The sequence below is a fragment of the Equus quagga genome, chromosome 4 (assembly GCF_021613505.1).
Source record: "Equus quagga isolate Etosha38 chromosome 4, UCLA_HA_Equagga_1.0, whole genome shotgun sequence".
NCBI classification, from domain to species: domain Eukaryota; kingdom Metazoa; phylum Chordata; class Mammalia; order Perissodactyla; family Equidae; genus Equus; species Equus quagga.
Window position 1 is genome coordinate 93,671,781 of NC_060270.1, and position 24,360 is coordinate 93,696,140.

Genomic DNA, 24,360 nt, shown 5'->3' on the forward strand with positions numbered 1-24,360 from the left:
CCAGATCAGAAGAGAAGAGAGGGCCCCCAGAAAGATGTGCTCCAGCCCTTGACCTCTCTACAAAAGCATAGAGATGATCTAATTTTTTTCAGATGTACTGGTTCTACACGAGGGGAGATTTATACTTCTGGCAGACAGTTTGAGAATGAGTTAGTGATCATTTTTCTCAAGTAGACAGAAAACTAAGGAAAGATAAAAGAAGGGAAGAGAGAAAGAATAAGATAGAGAAAGACAATTATTAACTCCAGGAAAACCTAAACTCGTAAAAATGGGAAATATAACCACATCTTGCCATACTTCCCAGCTGTGAATAAGACTTATATAGTACCAACAGCCTAAACAGTAAATATTAATGTAATCAAAAATGATAACGCAACAATAAGAGAGGATGAAGACAGGGACCTATCCTGAGGTTCTGGAAGGAGGTTTTGAGAGCACTAAATTTTTACCTTCCTCAGTAAGACGCTGGTAAATAAGACCTAAAGCTGAAAAAAAAAAATCAAGAAATGTTACAAGCAAGGTATTTAAATATATGGCGGCTAACAGCAGAAGAAACAGCCTCAAGTTGAAAGAGCTTGCCTCTAGAGACTAGGAATCAAAGAGGGAAAAGGTGGAGCAGGAGATTGCTATTCTTTATTAGGAGCTTTGTAGAAGATTTGACTTTTTAAACAATGTGCGTGTACAACTTTGATAAAATAATATTAAACTTTAAAAGAGAAAGAGTGACACAAAGCTTTGTGATCCCAAAAATAAAATCAGAGTGAGTCATTGGTATGACACTAAACTTGAAATGCTTGGATTCTAAAGCTGAACCTTGCTTATTCTACTCCTCATTCTTCTCAGGAGATTGATTAATTCAGAGTAAAAAAAAATCTCTGTGAACTACTAATTACTGGCAATTAATGTCCCTTTTCCTTATGTCCAGTTGCAAATCACTGTTGTCTAAGAACTAAGCCTGCCAAGCTCATTCTAAGGAGGTGTATAGCTCATAATGTACCCTATAAAAGCCAAGGTGAAAACTACACTTCTTGTTCTAGTTCCCTTGTGCGACCAAACAAAAAACATCAATAGCAATGTGATTCTCTGTAAAGCTGAATGTGTACCAGGTGCAAGGACAGATCGCACTTCATGTTAGTGAATACACCAAGGATTTCCTTGCTAAACGACTTCCCTCTGCTGAAAAGAATTACTGCCACGAGAGGACTTTTATTAGCAGAAGCAACTATGAATGAATGAAAATGCAGCATAAAGCAACATCGGCATTTGCAAAAAAGCATTGGAAGATCAATGGCTCTTTTGGATTTATCCAAAGAACAGCTCCTCCTCCCTACTTTCAGAGCTCGCCTGCGAGGGTGTGCTGCTTTCTTTATCACACTGGTTTTCCAGATAGATATTAACAAAGACGCCTCTCCTTTGTTGCCTCCTTCTGCCTGGAAGCATTTTTAAGCTAACGCTGACCCATAGGGGTCAGAGCTTATAATGATGTCAGGTTAGCACATCAGTGTAGCCATGATTCTCATCTATGGTTTGGAGGAAATTCAAGTATAATAATGGAATTCTACCAAACATCCTCTAACTTCCCTCATTACTTACTTGTGTAAATACTGATTCTTGCCCAATGACCACAAAGGGTGAAATTTACAGAGGGGACTTTATTTGTCCCACTGGTCAACTGAGCCCACCAAATATTTAGGAGCAATGCATTGTGGAAAAAAATGAACGTGATCTGGGTTTTGTGAAATTCTGGCCATGCAATGTTTCTGAAAATGATTATTCAGTGACAGCATTCAGTCAGCCATTTCTGAAAACTTGATTTCCATTGTGCTGGCCATTTTGGCCTGTTTTCTAATTCTCAGATGGTTTCCATTCATTCAACATAAGTGCTAATTGCCTTGCTCTGGACTCTCTTAGTAGGTGTAAACTTTCCATCTGAGGCATGAGGGTCTAGTCCCATGATTCTTGTTAAGGCTAATAAATAAAGCTCTATAGTAAAATGTTGGCCAGGCTAAAATAACTCTCAAGACATATGGACTCAAGATGCTCATTCACACACAGGCACCAGAGAACTGAATCCAAGAACCTAAATGTTTAGTTTTCTTCCTAGCTCAGACTGGTTTTCTGCTTCATGTATCTGCAAATAGCTGAAAAGAATTTATCCCTTGACCCTTCTATTCATCAATTTATAGTTGGTAAAATCGTGTTGCACTTTTCCTGTGTAGAGAGAGATTGTCAAGGTAAGCATTTTTCACCTGCATCACCTTCTGCAAGGAAGGCATTGACTAGCCATGACACATGGAGTTCAAATCTTTGGGGACAGACAGGACCTACACATGAAACGGTTAATTAACAATAAGTAGAGTTCCCGAAATGACAGAAGAATGACGCATATGAAATAATGCTATAGGAACTGGGGAAAGGGGGATAGATGGGGAGGAAGTGACAATGAGCCAAGCCTTTAAGAAAGTTTGAGACTGAACTGAATGGAGAGGCAGCATAGTATGATTTTTAAAAGTATGAACTCTGGAACAAACTGCCTGCCTTCAGATCCCAGCTCTGCCACTTAGTGGCTGTGTGGCCTTGGGCAGTTTGCTTAACATTGCCGAGCTTTAGTTTCTGTGCTTGTAAAAGTGAGATTAAACAGTATGTGCCATATGAAGGGGGTGTTGAGATTAAATGTAGCTCAAACATGGAGAGGACTTAGAACAATGTCTAGCAGAGAGCAAGTCCGTAAATAGTTGCTGTTATTTGTTATTATAAATGGAAGATGAGTGGAGGAGACATTCCTTGCAAGGAAAATATTCCAACAAATTAATCAAATTAATAAATTACGCATTTAATGATATTTAATCACATGATAATCCTGATAACAGAAAGTTCACGCAGGACCAGCATCAGCAAATTTTTCCATTTGTTCCTGATGCCAGTGAACTGGCAATTTGAAAAGGTAAGTATTAAAGTGGTGCGATTTCACTTAAATTACGAATTGCCCGTAACTGCATTGGAAGTTTTTATTATTTGCCCAAAACATAAAGAGCAGAAGCATATGTCATTAATTTAAAAAGAGACAGTTCACATATTTGTTTAATGACTTCGGCTCAGTCAGACATGAAGACCCAGGTGCATTGGATGCAGGCATTAGTATAACACTGAAAAACAAGAAAATGAGGTGCCAAACAGTCTGCATGATTTAGAACTCATTCCTTCAGTCACTATGAATGCAAATGTCTCATTTACATAAAATCCACTCATATTGATGCTAATCGGGAGCAAAGGAGAGGCTATCACTTCTATCCAGCATCAGAAACAGGAAATCAGAATTCAAATTATTCCCATTGGAAATGGTGATAGGATCTTTCAAATTGTAATGTTGATCAGCTTTAATATTTGGATATTAATCCAAGAAACATCTATGGAATAAAGAGTACTTATTGAGTGCTTACCATGACCCAAGCTTGTTTTTTATGCATTTTTCATATAATTTTTTACAACGATCCTAATAAGAAGATTCCATTATTATCCCCTCTTTACTGATAAAGAATTGAGGCTTAAAGAGAATGAGTAACTTGCCTAGTATCCCATAGTTGTCTATCTGATTTTAAAGCTTATGCTGCCTGCTAATATTAATTAAGGTGTTTAACTCCATTGGCACCTAGCTCCATCTGCTTGTTCCACACCCATTCCTAGAAACAAAGCATCCTTTTCCTTTAAGTCAGGCAGAAAGTGACACAAGGGAGAAATATGGAAGGAATGAAAATGGTACTGATGACAATGCCACTGAATTGTCCACCTGAGTACAAAGGAGAAGACCCAATACTTATATTGTCATGGCACGCCATTCTGTTTTAATCAGCCAACAGTAGCAATAATCTAAGTCTCACTGAGGAGCTGCATTGCCACATTGGCTATGAGAAGATGTATTGCTTAAGTGGCTGTTTTAGCAAATATCAAAGACAAATTGAGAAGTTTAACATAAAGAAGTAAGATTTGTGCATTTCTAGCCAGATGCGCCTGATAATTTCTGATACCAGAACTCTTAAAATGTTTTATTTCAGGCAATCTGTAGGAGTAAGACACAGGAGCCATGTGAATCAGCACAGAACCTTGCTGTTGATTCTTTGATTTTGAGAGCAATATTTGTTTTCATCTTGAGAAGATTGTTTGGGAACTTGCCTCTACTTCTATGCCATTCAGTTGGCAGCTGCTTCTCCCCACTTCCTCCCCAACAATGAGTCTCAGCTCCACCAAGGACTCCCACGCCCCACCTCCCTGGGTTCTCAGCAGCATGGGCGCATGCTGAGCAGGCTCCCAGGGAGGGATCCTTGTAACATGGCATCTCTTAATTCCAAGCACCACCCACATTACAAGATTCAGGGGAACTCACTTTACGAGCAAGTTAGGGGTAATTAAAATCGAGTCCAACATAAGGAAACAACTTAAAACCTTTATTTAAATATGGTTATTTCCAGAGTTCATGGGAAAAGTCAGAAACAAAATAACGCAAAAGTTGACCCTTTCTCAGATGAATCCCATGAGGGCACATCCATGTTAGTCTCCTATTTTTCTTTTTCTTCTGTCTTCTGAGATAGCCTCTTCCTTCAAACCTTTAAATCACAGATCTACACCCATCCTTTGAGGAGAAACCCACTGCCTGATCACAAGAATTTATTTTACTTTAGGATCAAGCCATAAGAGACCCAGCAGTGGAGTCCCAAATGCGCACTTAGCCAAGAATAACACCATGGTGGATGGGGAGGTGGGGGAAGGAGCTCGATTCTCTAGGTCTGTCCCCCACCAGACCAGGTAACCCTCTCATTCTTCCTGGTCCTCCAGCAGAGAAGCACTGTATCCACACACACACAGCAATTTTCAGCAAATGTTACCAGAGAATTTTCAGAAAATTACAATCTCCATCCATATCAAGGAAAGTAAATACTTCCTTAAAATACAACCTACATTGACTTTATTCTCAGGGTGTGTGATTTCCCATGGTCTTATCTTCATGCCCAGAGGCCAAACACAGGAACGGCAAAGTCTTGTCACACCATTAAGCCAGCTGCCCCTAAGTACCATCTTCTGACCACACCAAGACCTGGCCAATGCTTCAGAAACATCCCTTTTTTCCCCTCAAGCTTGATCAAATCCCTGGCCAGGGCATCTCTCATACTCATCTCTGTAAATAGAAGGATCAAATGAGGACTCACCATGGTCTTGTTTATAGCAACTGCTCTGTAGTCAAGAGCGATGGTCTACCACTTCCATTTGAAGAAAAGAAAAGTTCTTTAATACAAATAAAATTCAAATAAAGTTTCTCTACATACCTTCATCCTAAAACTGCAGCATTTGAAGCTGCAGCATTGACTCTGCATTGGTTCAATGGGTTTTATAAAATATTTAATGATGGCTGTTTCCATTGTTCTAGGTAACATCTACTTTGTTCAATAATTTTGTGTGTGTGTTTATCAGACAGGGCCACCATATCTCTATGCTATCCATGGCAGGTATTTCAGAAGTTGCTCTGGATGTCTTAAGAATGCCATAAATATTTCTTTTTTTTCAGAGTCCAGAGTCTGCTGACTCCTCATTCATTTCCTCTCCTCTTTTTCTGACTTCCCTTATTTCCTTTTCCATCTCTTCCCCCTTCCTGCTACTATATTTTCCCTCCAGGATATTTGAGAACTAAGGGTTGGAAACCAATCTGAAGCATCCGAATTACAAGAAACTAAAACTGAGTACTTGTGCTTTTCCCAGGTACTTAAAAGTCAATGAATGTAAAGCAATGTACAAAGCATCGAGTTTGCTATTGCTTTTAGAGCCTTTAATTGGCTTAATATCTAAGAAACACTTTAAAAAATCCGTGGATGGGATGACTAATGAAAGCCTGACAGAGAAATTAAAAAATAGTTCCATTATTCAGTAGTTCTTAACAGAAGTACAGAGGGAATAATTTGAAAGATGTGGATTTGACACTCACAATCCCAGTGGCAACCTGACAGTTCAGAAATTATTTATCTAAACCAGGGGTCAGGAAAGTAAGGGCCGCAGACCAAACCCAGGTCACTGCCTATTCTTGTTAATAAGGTTTTCCTGGAAGAGAGCCAGGCCCATTCATTTACATATTGTTCACAGCTGCTTTCCCACCACAATGGGCAAGTTGAGCAGCAGAAACAGAGACCCTGTGGTCTATAAAACCTAAAATATTTACTATCTGCTCCTTTACAGAAAAACAAATGCAATATTTGGAAAACTTGTGTCTTATACATTAATTAATATGAACAGAAACAAGATCTCTAAAAGTAATTCCATCATCAAATTTGTATCTTGTATCTCCCCCTTGAGTGGAAGTTGCTACTGCTGTTGTGATTCTCATAATAACCTGCGGTGTCTATGTCCTAAACGGCTACTCAGTAGTTAAAAAGAGTGCTGCTCACAGTCTTTTTCACAAGTGGACATGTAAAAATTGGCATTTGACTTAGTCATTGCCCAACCTATCAGCAGACTCCTTGGAGATTTTCCTTAGTGCTGTTCTGATTGCTATAAGCCATGACATCCCAATGACCTGAAGGCATTCATGTGGTGGTAGAGCACAGAGCCAGACCTCACTAGTTCAAATTTGGATTCTATGATTAATAGCTGTGCCTCAATTTCCTTGTCTATAACCGGGGTTAATAATAGTGCCTACCAAGGGTACAGGTAGACGTCTGGGATAATGCTGGACAATATGTGCTTAATTAGCACTCCATAAATGTTAACTATAATTATTATTATTTGAAGGTGTACTCACTTTGTCCTGAACTACGCGTTGTATCCTCCAAAATAAGTTACTTCACTTTACCTTATAATTGTGAAATTGATTGTGGGTTTTACATGACAGTTTCATGTTAAGCATGGCCATGTCCTAGAATTAACCCATTAGTCAATCAGTAAGTACTTATAGAGCATCCACCCCAGACAGAGCAAGATGTTAAAAACTGGTGGGACACAAAGTAAGCATGAGATACAGTCCCGTCCTGGTAGAATTACTAGCATTGATATCTAGGGGAATGAATCTATTCACCCGGAACATAAGCAAACAGAAAAGAGACAGGGATTACCCTCTGATATTCTTTCAGGCAAAAGAGGATGAGGAAGTCAGAACATCTTTAATATCAGATGAGTCATGAAAGTCCCACTGTAATTAGTCCATGCCACTCAATTTACCACTTGTAAAAATTCAGAGGGAAGAGAGAGCTCAATGAAGCTTGCCATGGTCACTTAATGAGGGCTTCACGGACGGGGAGAAATGTGAGTTGATGTGAATAGGTGGAGAGAACAGGAGAGGTCTTGCCAAGTGAAGGATCACAAAGGCAGTCTGCTCACGGCATGGGTAGTGAATAGACCACACTGACTATGGTTGTGGGGTGCAGTGGCCAGGGTCTATATCTACATGTGAGATATAGACTTGGTCTCAAATCCAACAGCACCAATAATACAAGAAAATGAATGAAGGATATAGAGGGGCTTAGTGTGGGCTTGGTATGGAAATTGTCAGCCTGTCACATTTCCAAATGGGGGCATTGGTTTGATGGCATGTGCTGCATTTAAAACCTGTTCAGCTCATAGTTGGTTGTCAAGTGTTCTGAATGTGTGGGCAGGAAAGGAGGTTGGGGCAGGTCACTTTAACTTTGAATGGGACAATGAAATGGTATGATGGAGTCTCAACAATCTGTCAGGTGGTTCGGAGGAGAGCCACATAGAGTCAATGAAGAAACTAAGAAGCCTTGGTGGAGGTGTAAAGTGGGACGTATGTAACATGGAGATAAGAAAGACTTTCAGAGTGATAACTGAGAATGTTATTAACAGACTCGTCACAGAGAATGGGGAGGGAGGGGAATTAAAGATCACCAAAGGGCTGCCCCGGAGAACTTTAAGAGTAATGATGCCCCTGGCCACAATGGGAAAGTGACAAGTATTACAGGCTCTGTACTGTTTCTTCCACTTCTCTGCAAGTGTAGGGTAGAAATGTGTCAGGACAATGACCACACAAACATTTACTGGATTCCTTTCATGTGAGCTTCAAAAGAATGGTCAGAGCTGCAGTATTTCTTATGGCATCCATAACTCATTATGTTGAAAGTATTTCCTATAATACTGAAACTACAGTCTGTATGTGGGAAGCTGACTCAGAGCCAAGCTGTCCCTTTGGCAGCAATCTGGGGAGAACCACCTACCGCTGCAGAGTCAGCTCTTCTCACAATGTGTATTTGGTTAAAAAAAAAAAAAAAAGACTTAGTGCCCTGGACACACTTCCCAGCTACACCCTTCCAAAATTTCTTGTGTGAACAACTCACTGCTCAACAGTCCTGAATACTCATAAGTCCCTAGAAAGAAGGGAAGGACTAAGGTGGAAGCATGTATCTGAAATTCACCAATTTACGGTATATCTGGTTCTTTCAATTTAAGCAATCACTATTAAGTAAATGTTGTCTTTCAGATTCCTGCCCTTCCTCTGCTACTCCCCAAGGTGGCATCTGGCTATTTTTAGGGGTTAAAAGATGTTGAGGTAGCAGGAACGAGGCTCCAGATCTTCGTACTTGGGTTCTCGTGCTGCCCTCCAGACTACATGGCAATGTGGCCATTTGGGGGCCCAGCCCCTAATTCTCCTTCCATAATTCCATGGCTAGACAGACCCATTCTGACACAACCAGACATTTTCCCCCTCGGATCACAGCTGTCTCACCAGCTTGGAGATGGTTCTAACTCCTTCTTAAAATTGCCCAGGTCTGCTTTCACGTGTAAGGTACTGATATTAAACTTTAAGCTTCCAGAAGCAGTCTTATTTCCTTCTTTTTTTTCTTTTTTTGCTATTTTTGTTGGAAGAAGGAAAGAGGAGGAGATGAAACACCTTGTAGCCTCTTGGTCATCACAATCCAGGTTATGTTTAACTAATTCTGTAAGTTTAGAATTCCATATAGAGAGAATTTTTATGCCTGTCAAAGGAAGATGAAGCATGTTTTATGAGACAATCATTAACATCTGTCACACATAGACTACTATTACTTAATTATAAATCAATTCCATTTTCCAGCTCTTTGCACTATTTTGCAAGCATGTTTTTAGATCCTTATCAAGCTAATGAAATTTACAATATTTATTTTCTTAATATATTAAGCATATGATAAATGCTATACCAACAAACACAAGGACAAATTTACCAATATTCTATGAGTTAACAAAACAAAATAGATCACTTTTTAATAATTTCATGTTGCATGCACCTTACACTAAAACTCAATCATCCATCCTTGTGTCTCAAACCTACTGCTCCATCCCAAGGACAGCATGCGTCCAAACAGATGTATCTCACATCACATCTCCTCTTTTAACAAACTTCTACTAGCATATGTGGGGCACATCTATTCTGAATCTGAAGACTTTCCACCAAGAATACGTACCTTTCTCTCTTTCTATAATTGTCAGAAATATAACACAAGTGTCATAAAGGCAATGGACAGTCCAGCAGATGGACAAAGAAACAAAGATGTCCTCCTGGATGCAGTAGGGTCAAGGCCAGTGAAACTCTATCTGAAATTGGCAGCTCTGGGATTTCTCCAAAAATAAATGAAAAGCCTGCATAGAGCACGCATCCCAGGGATTATGAACTCATTTGGGCTTATGCTCTTTAAAAAGGTCTACAGCTGCATTCAAAATACATCCAGCTCATCTGTAGGCCTGGGGACTGACACGAAGCCAGGAGCCCCAGCTGGGACATACGGGCAGGAATCAATTTAAGCCCTTCTGGCAGGACATGGGGTGGTTTGCTATAATGAATGTGAAGGAGGGATACCAGACCATGGAGAATTGGGTGTTTATCTTTCCTGAGTATTAAAGAGATGATAAATTGATGGATAAAAGTATGTAGGAGATTCGCAGAAAAGCTATTGTTCGTGCTGGGTAGATGCTATGTCAGTTTGACAATGAAAACTTAATAAAAATAAATCAGGATTTGAGGGTGGGGGAAGTCCTGACTGTGCCGCTGAGAGGAGAAAGATCACCTAGGGCTTCAAGCTGGGACTTAGAAAAGAGAGGGCATCCATTTCTAGACCCCTCAACATCAGTGAAGCCACAAAGCTCCCGAAGTTCTTACAATTCTATATGTTTCTTAGTAACTACTGCCAAGGGAGCTAATAATTGTAATGGAGATCCATAAATCAAAAATGAAAATAATAGAGGAGGGGGATATTTAAAGCCTGAAATCAATTTTATAAGTACCAAGTGAAGTGATCTATAAATATAGTTATAACCTAAAATGTGCCTATTCAGGTTATGGGAATTCATATTTATAAGTCGCTGCATATAATACTCCTTCCTTTAGCTTCTGAGGCATTTCTCCCCATTAACAGGGACCAGTTTGGATTTCCTTCACCTCCTGAGCCACATGCAGTCATCTTTGCACATGTAGTTAGCTCTTACTGCATCAAATTCTCCTCAGGAAAGTTTGGTTTTGCTAATTTATAGCAGCAGAAATAATCTCAGGCATCGTGACATTTATATCAACTTGTCTAATGAGGGTGACATCATTTGCATTGTTTTCACTGCTTCCCATCTTTGAGTTGGGTTGATTGATGTTATGTGTTTGCTTGTTTTTCAGTACAGTTTGAATTATACTATTATCTTATAATAGTAAAAATAATATTAATATATAACCTATAACTTTTTGAACATTGACAATGTGCGAAGCACCATGCGAAGCACTTTGTGTGTATTAATTTATTAATCCTTACACATTCTAAGAGGTAGGTACTATTATTATCCCCGTTTTCTGATGAGGAATCTGAAGCACAAATTAATTAACTTACTCAAGATTATAGAGTTAGCAAGTGGCAGAACTGGCATGTTGTGTTTTTGAGTATAGTCTTAAGTACACTGTGATAAGGATAAAAATTGCTTAACAAGAGCAAGTAAACAGCTATTTTCTAATTAATGAAGGGAAAACACCTTGTCAAGGTCTATTATGACAAGTTATTTTAACAACTATTAAAATAATTGTGCCCAATTTAATGGGATATTGTGTTGCTTTACTCTAAGCGGACGTTAATTTGAAGGCTCAAAACACATGACTTAACAAAATATGTACAGGATCTAAATGCTGAAAATTATAAAATGCTGATAAAAAATCAAATCCAATCAAAATAAACTGTACCGTATTCATACATTGGAAAACTCACCATAATAAAGATGTCAATTCTCCCCAGACTGATCTGTAGATTTAGCAGAATTTCTATCAAAATGCCAGCAAGGTTTTTTTATAGACATAGACAGCTTCTTCTAAAATTCATATGGAAAGGTAAAAAGACTAGAATAGCTAAAACAATTTTGAAAACAGTGAGTAAAGTGGGAGGAGTCACTCTACCCGCTACTAAGGTTTACTATCCAGCTGCCGTAATCCAGACAGCTGGTACTGGTGGAGGGAAAGACACGGAGATCAGCAGAACAGAATCGAAAACCAGAATGACACGTCAATATGCCTAACTGATTTTTGACAAAGGTGCAAAAGCAATGCAATGGAGAAAAATAGCGTTTTCCATAAATGACGCTGGAGCAATTGTACATCCATTGACCAAAAAAACAGAAACTCCATCTAAACCTCCTACTTGATTCAAAAAGTAACACAAAATGAGTCACAAATGTGAAATGTAAAACTATAAAACTTTTAGGAAAAAACTTAGGAGAAAATCTTGAAGACCTAAAGCTAGGCAAAGAGTTCTCAGACTTGACACCAAAAATGCAGACCATAGAAGGAAAAATTGATAACTTGGACTTCATCAAAGTTAAAAATGTTTCATCCGCAAAAAGCTCTGTTAAGAGGATAGAAATACAAGCAACAAACTGAAAAAATATTTGCAAATCACGTCAGACAAAGAACTGGTATCTAGAACACAGAAGGAACTCTCAAAACTCAACAATAAAAAAGATCCAGTTGGAAAATGGCGAAAGACATCAACAGACATTTCATTGAGGAGGATATACAGATGGTAAATAAGCACATGAAAACAATGGTAACATCGTTAGCAATTAGAAAAATGCAAATTAAAACAAAAATGAGCTATCAGTATACACCTATTAGAATGGTTAAAATCAAAAATAATGATAACACCAAAAGCTATGAAGGATGCAGAGAAACTGAATCACTCTTGCATTGCTGGTGGGAATATAAAATGATACAGCCACTTTGGAAAAATGTTTGGCAGTTTCCTATAAAATTAAAAACTACACATACGACCCAACAATGGCACTCTTGGGCATTTATCCCATAGAAATGAAAACTTGTGTACACACAACAACCTGTACATGAATTTTCATAGCAGCTTTATTCATAATAGACATAACACAGGAAATAATCCAAATGTCCTTCAATGGGTGAATGCTTAACGAACTGTGATACAGCCATACCATGAAAGAGTAAAAAGGAACAAACAATTGATTACATGGAGCAAATTTGGATGCATCTCAAGGGAATTACGCTGAATGAAAAAAATTGTAAAAAGCCAATCCCAAAATGTTACATATTATATTATTCCATTGGTATAACATTCTTGAAATAAAATTATAGAAATAGAAAACAGATTCACGGCTTTCAGGGGTTAGAGATCGTAGGGAAAGGCTGGACGTGGCAATGAGGGATAACATGAGGGAGCATTGTGGTGATGGAATGATCTTGTATCTGGATTGTGGTCCAAATCTACACGTGATAAAATGCAATACAACTACACACACACTTGGGCGCATGTGTCTGGATTGTACCAATGTCAATTTCCTGGTTTTGTTGGTGTATTTTTACAACATTACATACATTTCCTAATGTTACCATTAGGGAAAACTGGATGAAGGGTATCATCCCTGTACAATTTTTGGCAACTTCCCGTGAATCTATAATTATTTCAAAACAAACAAAAATTTTTTTTCCCCATTTAAATTATTGGTAATTACATTGTTGAATTACAATGATTTATTCCTTTAAGGATTTTTTTCAGTAATAAAGTATCCTTGCAAAACAGAGGGAAGACTGTTCAGATAAAAAAACTGTTCTTTTCCTTTCAGCAGAATGTCCCCTAGAGGTATTTGGGACAAGGTACAAAGTACATTGTGTGTGGGGTTCCCCTCCCTGAAGCACCCATACCAACTCCTAATATTTTGATACGGCAGAAACCAAGTTATATTAACATCAAGGATAACCTCGAGGAGAAAATAAGTCACTGAAAGACAACACTCAGACTGAGAAATTTAAATACACATTATGGTTTTCATTAAGAATCAGAAAGAAATATTAACTTTAAAGCAAATACAAAAATCACTTTGTAACAAATTAAAATTTTACCATCTGCAAAAATTCACCTATAAGCTACAATACACTTTATTGCTATATTTTTCTCTATAGGTAGATATAAATATACAGATACAGATAGATAAAAAAGTATTGTTTCTTGCAGGTGAATTTTTGCAGATAGTGAATAGTATATAGTTGGATAGATGTAGAAATGGATACAGATATACACATAGACTTATTTGACATAATCCAACATCGTTTTTAAGAAAAATTCTCTGACTCCCTCCATCAGGAAGTGGTGGGGGCTTAAGATGAGAGGATCTCTCAAGAATTTGTGAAAAAAGCATAGAAAATAACTCCTGTACGGATGATACTGTGCTTTTAACAAACATCATTCGAAACATTTGACAGTAAATGAGTTAGAAACATACAGATTACATTTACTTTTCAAAAAAAATTAACAGAAATTTGGCAAAACTCAGAACACTTTCTCAATGGTTTGGTTTACATATAAACATCAAAACATGTCTGGATTTTTCAACCAAACCCTTCTATGGTGCATAACTATAGTTTCCTGAAGGATGATTTCAACAATCATAATAATTTGAAAATAACACATTGAAATCAGAAGGCATCTAGCTCTCCATAAAATGACAAAGATATCTGCTAAAATACTGTGGAGAAACAGCTTGCTCCTGGAGCTAAGGAAGCAGGTGACGGTTGTGTCGTTCCAGCATACACACCTTTCACTCCAGTGCACGACAACACAGTCTAGGCGGGTTTGTGATGTCCAGAATTCGTTCTGTTTCTTTGTCATAAAACCCAAAGCTCTCCACCATATGGTGTCATTTTTGAAATGTTAATCTGAGTGGAACTTGTGATGCCAGTTAGGTTCCCAGCTGGTTTCTATGTTGGCTATTTCACAGACATTAGTCCTGTTTTGAATTAAACTAAATTAGAGAATAAAATGAGATATTGTCATGCAAAGTCAGGCAATATTATTTGACATCTGCACCATCTCTAAGAGCCTTACTGAGTGGTTATTTTAAAATTTAAACTCAGAAGGGAAGAACATACAAACAATAAATTAGGGCCAGATAACATACTGGTTTAACATCTTAGAAGATAACAATAATAATAATGATGATGACGTTACGTGAAGAAACGCCTCCATCCACACTCCACTTCCATTTGGGCCAGAGACTAGGAAGGAAACTAGCCTGTCTAAGACAAATACAGACCCAAATCTTCAGTTTTCCCTGGCTAAGGAAACAGCCATTAAGAGGTAAGTGGGTCAGAAATACGCCTGTTTTTTTCCTTCCTGTCATTTCAAAGGGCACTACTTGAAAACAGATGAATAAAAGGAATTAACCCTGCTTTGCATAATAACTTAACATACTAAGTCCGATGGAAGAAAAGAACCTTGCTAATAACCACATGAGGTTGGGGGTGAGTAAACTTTTTCATGGCCCTATGGTTTTTGACTGTCCTTTTCCTGAGAATCAACATTTATCTGTGGCAGATGTGTGTATGTGCGTTTGCGTGTGTAAGCATGCACATGTGCACACCAGTGTGTGTTCATGTGCACATACATAAAATAGTTGTTTTTTTGTTGTTAGTGCCAACAAGTAGATTCTGACTCCTAGCCACCCTGTGTACGGCAGCACAGGAACCCTGCCAGGTCTCTTTGCGCCATCCTCTCACCTTGTGTTGCTGTATCAGACAATGCTCTGCTGATATTCATAGGGTTTTCACTGCCAATTTTTTCAGAAGTGGGTGGTCAGCTCTTTCTTCCTAGTCTGTCTTAGTCTGGAAGCTCCCCTGAAACCTGTCCACCATGGGTGACCCTGCTGATATTTGAAATACCGATGGCACAACTTTGAGCAACAACCGTGACAGTATGACAACCAACAGGTGGATGGTGTGGTTCACTGACAGGAAAACAAATCCCGGCCATGGTAGTAAGAGCACCAAATCTTAACCACTAGACCATCGGGGCTGGCTACATAAAAAGTTACTTGCTGGAAAATCAGAAACAAAAATTCATGTCTACAACTTACGCCAGACCTAGACCTTGAAAAGGACCGAACTTGGAACTCCTCCCCACCATCCTTCACTTACAGATTTTCTGCAGGACCTGGGAAATCCAAAGTCATTAAAAACTTTTTAGCTATAGCCACAGAGCCTACTTCCATCCCGAATCTCCAGACGTGGGCAAAGGCTTTGCTGTGAAGAGACAAGTCCAGCATGCGCACAACCCCTGGGGGTCAGGTGGTTACCTGCAGGGTGAGTGGAGGTGTGCTCACACAGCGGGGTAGACCCGAGGGCAGGTGGGCAAGGGCAGGAATTTTGATGTGCCCCTGAGAGGACTATCTGTGAAACTTTTTTCTTTTTGGAGACTTTTCCTTTAAACACATTTCCTTTGGATGGTATTAAAGGTCTTTCCATGTAAATTCCCTTAAATAGAGCCCCAATCTTTCAGTGACATCTATTGCACCCATTCAGCTGGGTGTTCCGGTGGTGCCTGAGAAGCAATGGCAGGAGATGATATGAGCCTCGCACTTACCCTTACCATTTTTCCCCTCCCTCCTACCTACACCCTTGCCTCATCAAGGAGGCCTGCTGTCCTCAGTTCCTGGGCCTGAGCTAAAGTGATTAGAGGCTGCATTGCGGAGTGGATGTTTGTGTCCCTCCCAAATTCATATGTTGAAGCCCTAACCCCCAACATGATGGTGTGGGAGGTGGGGGCTTTGGGAGGTAATCAGGTTTAGATTACATCATAAGAGTGGGGCCTTCATGATGGGATTAGTGTCCTTATAAGAAGAGGAAGAGGTCTCTATCTCTCTCTCTCTATCTCCCTCTCTCTCTCTCTCTCTCCCCATGCACATGCACCCAGGAAGACCATGTGAGCACACAGCAAAAGGGGAGCTGTGTAAAAGCTAGGAAGCAGCTCCTCACCAAGAAATGAATCTGCCAGCACCTTGATCTTGGACTTCTCAGACTCCAGAACTGTGAGAAATAAATGTCTACCATTTAAGCCCCCCGGTCTGTGGTGTTTTGCTATAGCAGCCCAAGCTAAGACAGACTGCAACTCAGAAAAGAAGCAGTAGTGAAACAGTATCAGGATGAGAATTAATATAACTTTATTCTTTTCCAAATATGCTGCGGAGATGGTGATTCTAAGCGCTGTGCGAAACTGGCCCTTAGGTTAGACTAGACGACATTTATCGAGTATTTTCCAGGTGCCAGTTGCCCTAATCACTTCACTTGCATTATATTCGAACAACAACGCTGAGCCATAGATGTAATCATTTACCTCATCTCACAGATGACCAAAGAGACTCAGTTAATTCACTTACCCACAATCGGAGAGAAAGAAAGTAGTGAATTCTAGATTTGAAAACAGGTGGTTTATGTACTCAGCCACCAGACTAGTCCAGCTTCTTTCTTACTTTCTCTTATTTAATAATTCAGATTTTATTCTCTAAATTTTTTTTGTAGAGGCTAGCGCTTTCGAAAATTCTACCTCTTGCTCTGACCCTGTCCTTTTCTGCTCAAGAAATATGCTGGCCCTTTGCTCTGTGAAGCCCTCTCATCCAGCAAATAGACATAAAAGCTGATCTCGGCAGAGTTATTGTCATTAATTAGTACATCCTTTCAAGGGTCTATTGTTCTCAGGGGGTATGATAAACAGTATTATTTTTTCAAAACTCATGTTAGGTGCCCCTCCCTATGGAAGGATACTGTTTCTTCATCCAGTTGCAATGAGACAAGGCCCCGGGATTTGCTTTGGTTAATGAAATGTGAGTCGAAGTGGCATGTGTCTCTTGCAGGCAGAAGTGTTAAGAGCCAGCACCTGCTTTGCCATGGCCTGTTTTTCTTTTGTATGAGCAACTGGAAATATTCAGAAAGAAGCGACTCCATCATCCTGGGTCCCAGACTGAAAATGACATAAAAATAGAACTCCAGCTGAGCCACTCCGGATATGGAGCAGGATGAGCAAGAAACAAACTTTGTTGCTGCAGGTCACTGAAATTTTGAGGTCCTTTGTTACTGCAGCATAAACTAACCCATTCTGGCTGATCCAGTGGATGATCTGCATTTCTAAGGCTGCCCCCTGCAGCTGTGCAAGCCCTGTGTCACTGTGTCTCTGTTTCAGCAGCAGGAGTTGATTTGTCCCCCAGGGGACATTTGTCTGCGTCTGGAGACATTTTTGGTTGTCACATCATGGGAGTGCTACTGACACCTAGTGGGTAGAGGCCAGGGATGCTGCTAAACATCCCACACTGCACAGTGTCCCGCAACAAAGAATGATGCAGCCCAAGACATCAATAGTGCTGAGATGAGAAACCCCCTTCCACACTAACCACCAAAATGATTCAATTTATTGGTGTGTCAGTTAGGAATGATTTATTTTCAAGGAACAGAATGCCCAAGTAACAATAGCTTAAACAAAATAGTTCATTTTGTTTTATTTTGGTTTTTACTTTTTTCAGCCTAACAAAAAGTCCAACAGTAGGAAGTCCAAGAACGGTTTAGGGACTCAAAGATATAATGAGGATTCAGGCTCTTCCACTACCTGTGCAACCATTCTTGGTATATTAATTTGTAAGCTCACAACCTCAAGAAAACTGCTGGTCCTCCAGCCATGCACACACAGAAGCAAGACAAAGCAGAAAGGCAAAGGCCTCAGCCACCATATCTAATCCATTTTATCATTTTATCGGGAAAGCAAAGTTCTCTCAAACACCTCTCAGAAGACCAGCCTCCTTAGGTCTCCTTGGCCAAAACTTCACTTAGCATCCCAGAGCCACAGGAAGTTAGGAATGTGCATATTTAACTTTCTCAGGCTTTGTAGTAGAGAAAGTAAGAGGAAAAAGGACTGGGAATTTGTGCTTCCCAAAGAGAGCAATCCTACGGTGCTTGCCTTTCCCTGGGTCTATGCTGTAAACCAGTTATCACTAACTCATGCCACGAGTGAGCAAGGCAGAGATGGTTTGAGACCCACGGTCTGGGTTCCACAAGCAGCTTTGTGAAGTGGGGTGAAAAGAACCTCTCCCCTTCTCCTTTCAATGTCCCTTCCAGGCATTCTACTGATTTACCCTGCCGTTTTAAGCTCGTGCCCAACCCCAAGTGCCTGTTTTGTGGGCCTCACAGCTTCCCAAGAGATACCCACAGAGGTGCGTAAATAAAGTTTTTCCTCACACGACCTGGTGTAGATTCCAGGATGCTGAGGAAACTGATTAACCAGGAGTTAGATGTCTAGGAGACTGGCAGAGAGACAAGAACGGTGGTCCTTGCCCCGGAAAGTCTTACGTTATTGGCAATGGCTTGATCATTCATCTCAACTCTCACTGCAGCCCCACATCAGTCTAGTAAGTTCTCTTGAGTGTTGTACAATCTATGACTCAGTTAATAGGGGCACTATGTGCCTGGGAGGACTTCTAATGGAAAACGCATCCATATGGAAATGCAATCCAAAAGCATCAAGGAGTACAGATGATGCATTATGATAACCTTAGTTCATTCAGTAAATCAGCAAAAGTGTGTATCACAGTAAATTAAAAATGACTAAACACTAGCCTTTTCTGCCCATTTTAAGTAATATTCCTTAATGACCTTAAATGAAACAGAAAATTAAAAATCTGTGAGATGAAAAGAAGGGCAAATTGAAATACTTACTCAGATATGCTATGAAGGCAGCAAGAAGTTAACAGTCATTTCTATTTTCAGTGTACTGACGGAAAAAAATGCGTTATTATAAGTTCTTTACAATGTTACAGTGTGAATGCTATTTTTAAGGTTACTTTTCATTCAAAAGTAGAACCCAAGTGATAAATAAGAAAGATAATATTATAGAAAAGAAATGACTCAGTGTGTGGGCCAGTCAGAACTTCATACATGTGTAAGATACTTAACTTCTTTTAGATTTGACTATCACAATAATGCCTTACTCAGGGATGGCAGTCTTAGATAGCAGCGCATAAATGAATGGAGAGCTTTATGCTGCATACACTTTGACAAAGGAAATCTGATTTGGATGTCATAATTCCTAAGTCCATGGGTTGCACTCAAAAACTATTAGAATGTAGTTAACTATATCAAAATTGACCTGCTGAAATGTAAATGCTAAGAGGTCATCACACTGTCCTTTGGGCCAGGAGACCACTTTGGTGCTGTCAATGAAAAGAGCACTGACTCTAGAGTCAGAAAACGTGGTTCAGTCTTTAGCTCCACCGTTTATTTCCTAGACATGACACTTTGGGTAAGTCTTTACATGTCTCTGAGCCTCAGTTTCCTACAAAATCTATACAATTTATCTGTTACTGCATAACAATTTACCCCAAACCTTAGCTGCTGAAAACAGCAACAAACATTTATTAGCTTACATAGTTTCTGTGGGTCAGGAATTCAGACACAGCTTACCTGGGTGGTTCTGGCTCTGAGCCTCGCATGAGCTATTGAGCTGTTGCCCATGGCAGCGTTCATCTTAAGGCTCCACTGGCCCTGAGGAATCCAGTTCTAAGATGATGTACTTATGGTTTGCAAATTAGTATTGGCTATGGGACCACCCACCATGTGGACTCTCCACAGGGCTGTGCGAGCTTTCTCACAACATGGAAGCTGGCTTCCTTTAGAGCAATACACATGAAATAAGTTTTAAAATGATAATACTCTACTATTATTAAAAGTGTTTCATCCAAATTTCATACACGGCCAGGAATGGTCGGTAATGGGCTAGTCAACCAATCTGTGAATGCATATGACCCTATATATGTCTTTTTAAATTAACTCTCATTTTTATCAAAAGTATACATGTACATGATCTAAAAAAATCAAATAGTGCTATCAGGTTTATAGAAAAAAAAATTCAGTGGCATACCCTATTCCCATACTTCTCAGAAACAACTACTTTCAACTCTTTGAGCATTTTAACTCAACCTATGCAAATAACACATGTGAACTTCTATTTCTTAAATTTACAATTTTAGGCATAATTTATTGGATCCCTAATATTAAAGGTAAAGGTTTAGCTCTCTTACACCCCTTCCCCAATTCCCAAAATAATGTATTACAATTTGAGTTAAAATCAATATTTCATATGTATATAATAATATTGATGTAAATTTGGGTCTCAGGTAAGTTGTATAATGTGTAAATTTTTAATGATGATATGCATTTTATTCAGGAAGCAGACTAAGAGCTACAAAGGTTTCTCAATGTTATGTTATGTAGAGAAATTAATCCCTTGTCCAAGGATTAGTTAACAAGAAATCAGGTTGAAACATTTGCTTATTCTATCCTTAGCAAGGTAGTTTGCTAATGTTTTATTTTTTAATTGTGCTAAAATATACGTAATGAAACTTACCCTCTTCACTATTCTTAGGTGGGCAGTTCAGTGGCATTAAGTACATTCACACTGATGTGCGGTCATCACCACCATGCATCTCCAGAATTTTTTCGTCTTCCCCACCTGAACTCTGTATTCATTAAACACTAACCCCCATTATCTGTTCCCTCTAGCCCCTAGCAATCCCCATTCTACTTTCTGTCTCCACAAATTTGACTACTGTAGGTACGTCATACAATATTTGTCTTTTTGTGGCTGGTTTATTTCATTTAGCATAGTGTTTCCACAATTAATCCATGCTGTATGATCAAAACTAACTTCCCTTTTAAGGCTGAATAACATTACACTGTGTATGTATACACAACCCACATTTTATCTATTCAACCAAGATAGACATTTGGGTTGCTTCCAACTTTTGGCTATTGTGAAAACGCTAGTATGAACATGAGTGTGCAAATAATCTCTTTGAGTCTCTGCTTTCAATTCTTTTGGATATATACACAGAAGTGGAAGTGATGCAGCATATGGTAATTCAATGTTTAATTTTGGGGCAACTGCCATACTGTTTTCCACACTGGCTGCACTATTTTACATTTCCACCAATAGTACACAAGTTTTCCAATTTATCCATATTGTCACCAACACTTGTTATTTTCTGGTTTTGTCTTGTGTTGGTTTTTTTTTTTTTCATAATAGCCATCCTAATGCATGTGAAGTGATATCTCATTGTGGTTTTGACTTGCATTTCCCTTTTGATTTGTGATGCTGAGCATTTGTGCGTGTTCTTATTGGCCATTTGTATATCTTCTTTTGGAGAACTGTCTATTCAAGTCCTTTGCCTATTTTTTAATCAGGTTGTTCTTTTTTTCCTTGTCGAGTTGTAGAAATTCTTTTTATATCCTGAATATTAATCTCTTTTTTAATATATTATTTGCAAATATTTTACCCCATCCCATAGGTTGCCTTTTCACTCTGTTGGCAGTGTATTTTGATGCACAGAATTTCTTTAATTTTAATGTAGTCCCATTTATCTATTTTTGTCTGTGCTTTTGGTGTCACATCCAAGAAATCATTGCCAAATCCAATGTCATCAAGCTTTTTCCCTATGTTTTCTTCTAAGAGTTTCATAGTTTTAGCTCTTCATTTAGGTCCTTAATCCATTTTGAGTTAATTTTTATATGGTTCAAGATAAGGGTCCAACTTCATTCTTTCGCATATGGATATCCAGTCCTCCCAACAATACTTCTCCTCATTGAATGGTTTCAACATTCTTGTCAAAAATCATCTGACTATATATATGGAGTTGATTTCTAAGCTTGCATTATGTAATTTCTTGTACAATTTTTTCCCTTGGAGTTAATAACTGCCTCATACTTTCATTTGCTTCATTATCTATGTACTTATCACTAACTCACAGCCTAAAACTGTCCCAAGATATATAACACTCCTCTTATTATAGTTTTTAAAACCTGGAAATATATCAGTCTGATAGATTTTCTTGATTGTTTCTTGGAAGACATTGCTCTTAGATCCCTCTGCCTTCCTGGTCCTCCTTATAGGCTTCTGCACAGTTGTTATCTGAAAATATCCTGTCACTATCATCCTGGAAAGCCATATTGCTCCATCTGTGGTAGGTCCCCCATTCCCAGGATTCCAAATGTTCCCTCTCTCTTTTACTTGCTTGTATTGGTGAAATGCATCATTCAGCAGCTTCCTGAAAATATTATATCATCCTCACACTTTAGTTTTAATATGAATGAGTGTAGAATTCTACTTTTGAAATACATTGCCTCAAAGTTTTAAAGGCTTGGCTCCACTGTCTTCCAGTCTCCAGTGTAACTGTTACAAAATCTCATTTTAGACAATACGACATCATTAAAGGATTTTAAATGGGAAATTTCATCGTTGTAGCTTTTTAAAATAGATCACATTGACTCCTGTGCAAGGGATGAAACCAAGAGGTACAGAAAGCAGTTGGGAGACTAGCAGAAGTCCAAGGCAGAGGTAACAAAATTTGAACTAAGGCAGAAGCCACAGACATGGAAAGAAAGAATGGAATTCAAGAAATATTTAGGAAGCAATATGAATAGGATTACTATTGGTAGGGTTTAAGATGATTCTCATTGTCTTGGCAAAAATAGATAAAGCCCCTAACTTTGGAACTACCTTCTATTAGTTATATATATTCAAAAGATAGAACTAGTTCCCTGTGAGATGATAAATACCTCATCTCTCGAAATATTCGAGCAAAGATCAAAGGAGTATTTTTAACTTCTGTTAGGTTATGAATCTTTTGAGAATCAGATGGAAGCAAAACTACATGCATATGCATACATGCAGACACACATTTTAATATACATTTTAACCTTTAAGTCAATCAGGTCAAGAGAAAATGAACTAATTGATCTCTTGCAAGGTATAGAGAAGATTGACTGTGAGGTAAAATCAATGATTTCTAATTAGCTTCCAACTTTTCTTCCATTATTCTAATTCTGTGAATAATAAAGTACTAGTCTAATCACTATGTTCCAGCATAAAGAATGGATTGCCAAACTCCTCTCACCATATTGCCATTAATTACTTACGTGTACAGACCTCCTTGAGGCTAAGGTCTTTCTTTTGCTCATCTTGATATCTTTGTCACGGAGCACAAGTTTTACCTAATAAATATTGTGAAATGGCAGCACAGGGAAACCAAAGTAGTATAGCCAGTGTTCCTCTAGCCACAAAGTTTGTTCTTTTTCTTTCCTTCCTTAATTGTGTGATTTCCATCATCACAATCATTACCCATTAGAATTATACCCAAGCTCTCAAGGTGAATTTTGTGTCCTAAATGATTTAATATGCCTATGGTACTTCCAGACATACTATTAAGGAGTTACATGGAATCAGTTTTAGATTTTGAAATTAGATTTTGATTCCCCCAGTATATTTTCTCCAATAACAGCAACAAAAAGATTTTAATCCTTTGCTTTCTGCTGAGAAGTAGACATTGTGGTGAAATAGACACGCACAAGACTGAAATGGGGATAAATATCCAGTCCTTAACTTACTCTGGGTCTTATGATTAACTCCTTTTCTCTCCCTGGGCTTCAGTTTTTTTCAGCTGTAAATAAAAAGATTTGATTGGACCCCAGAGGTGAAGAAGCTTTATTTGGGGCCAGCTCTGATTGGTTGGTTATAACCGTGTGGTGCACTGTGTAGAGGGTGATTGTGTATCTGAGTCTGGGCTCAGGGCTGAACAGCACCGTGTTTGAAAAGCAATGTCTGCTGTGGAAGGGGCAGCACATGTACTGTGAAGATGCCAGCCCTGGAATGGACAATCACTGAAGTCCCTTTCAGCTTTTAGGTACTGTGACTAGAGTGCCTTATTTTTCAAACCATTTGCCTTTCTACTGCTCTAAAGTGTCTGAATTTTCCATGTCCTCTTAATGGAGGAGACCAAAGTTAGATAAAGATCTCTTAAAAATTTATCAGATCTATTATGTCATGGTTCCTAAATTCTACACTCCTACTTGTATACCATAATATTTTCTTCTTTAATTACAGAGTTGAAGTGCCAACTCATGATACATGGGACAAATCATATTAATAATAAGTAATTTCCAACTACAGGAAAATATGAAATAAAACAACTCAGCATAACATACTGTATTAGTTTCTTAGGGTTTCTGTAACAAATTACCACAAACTAGGTGGCTAAAGC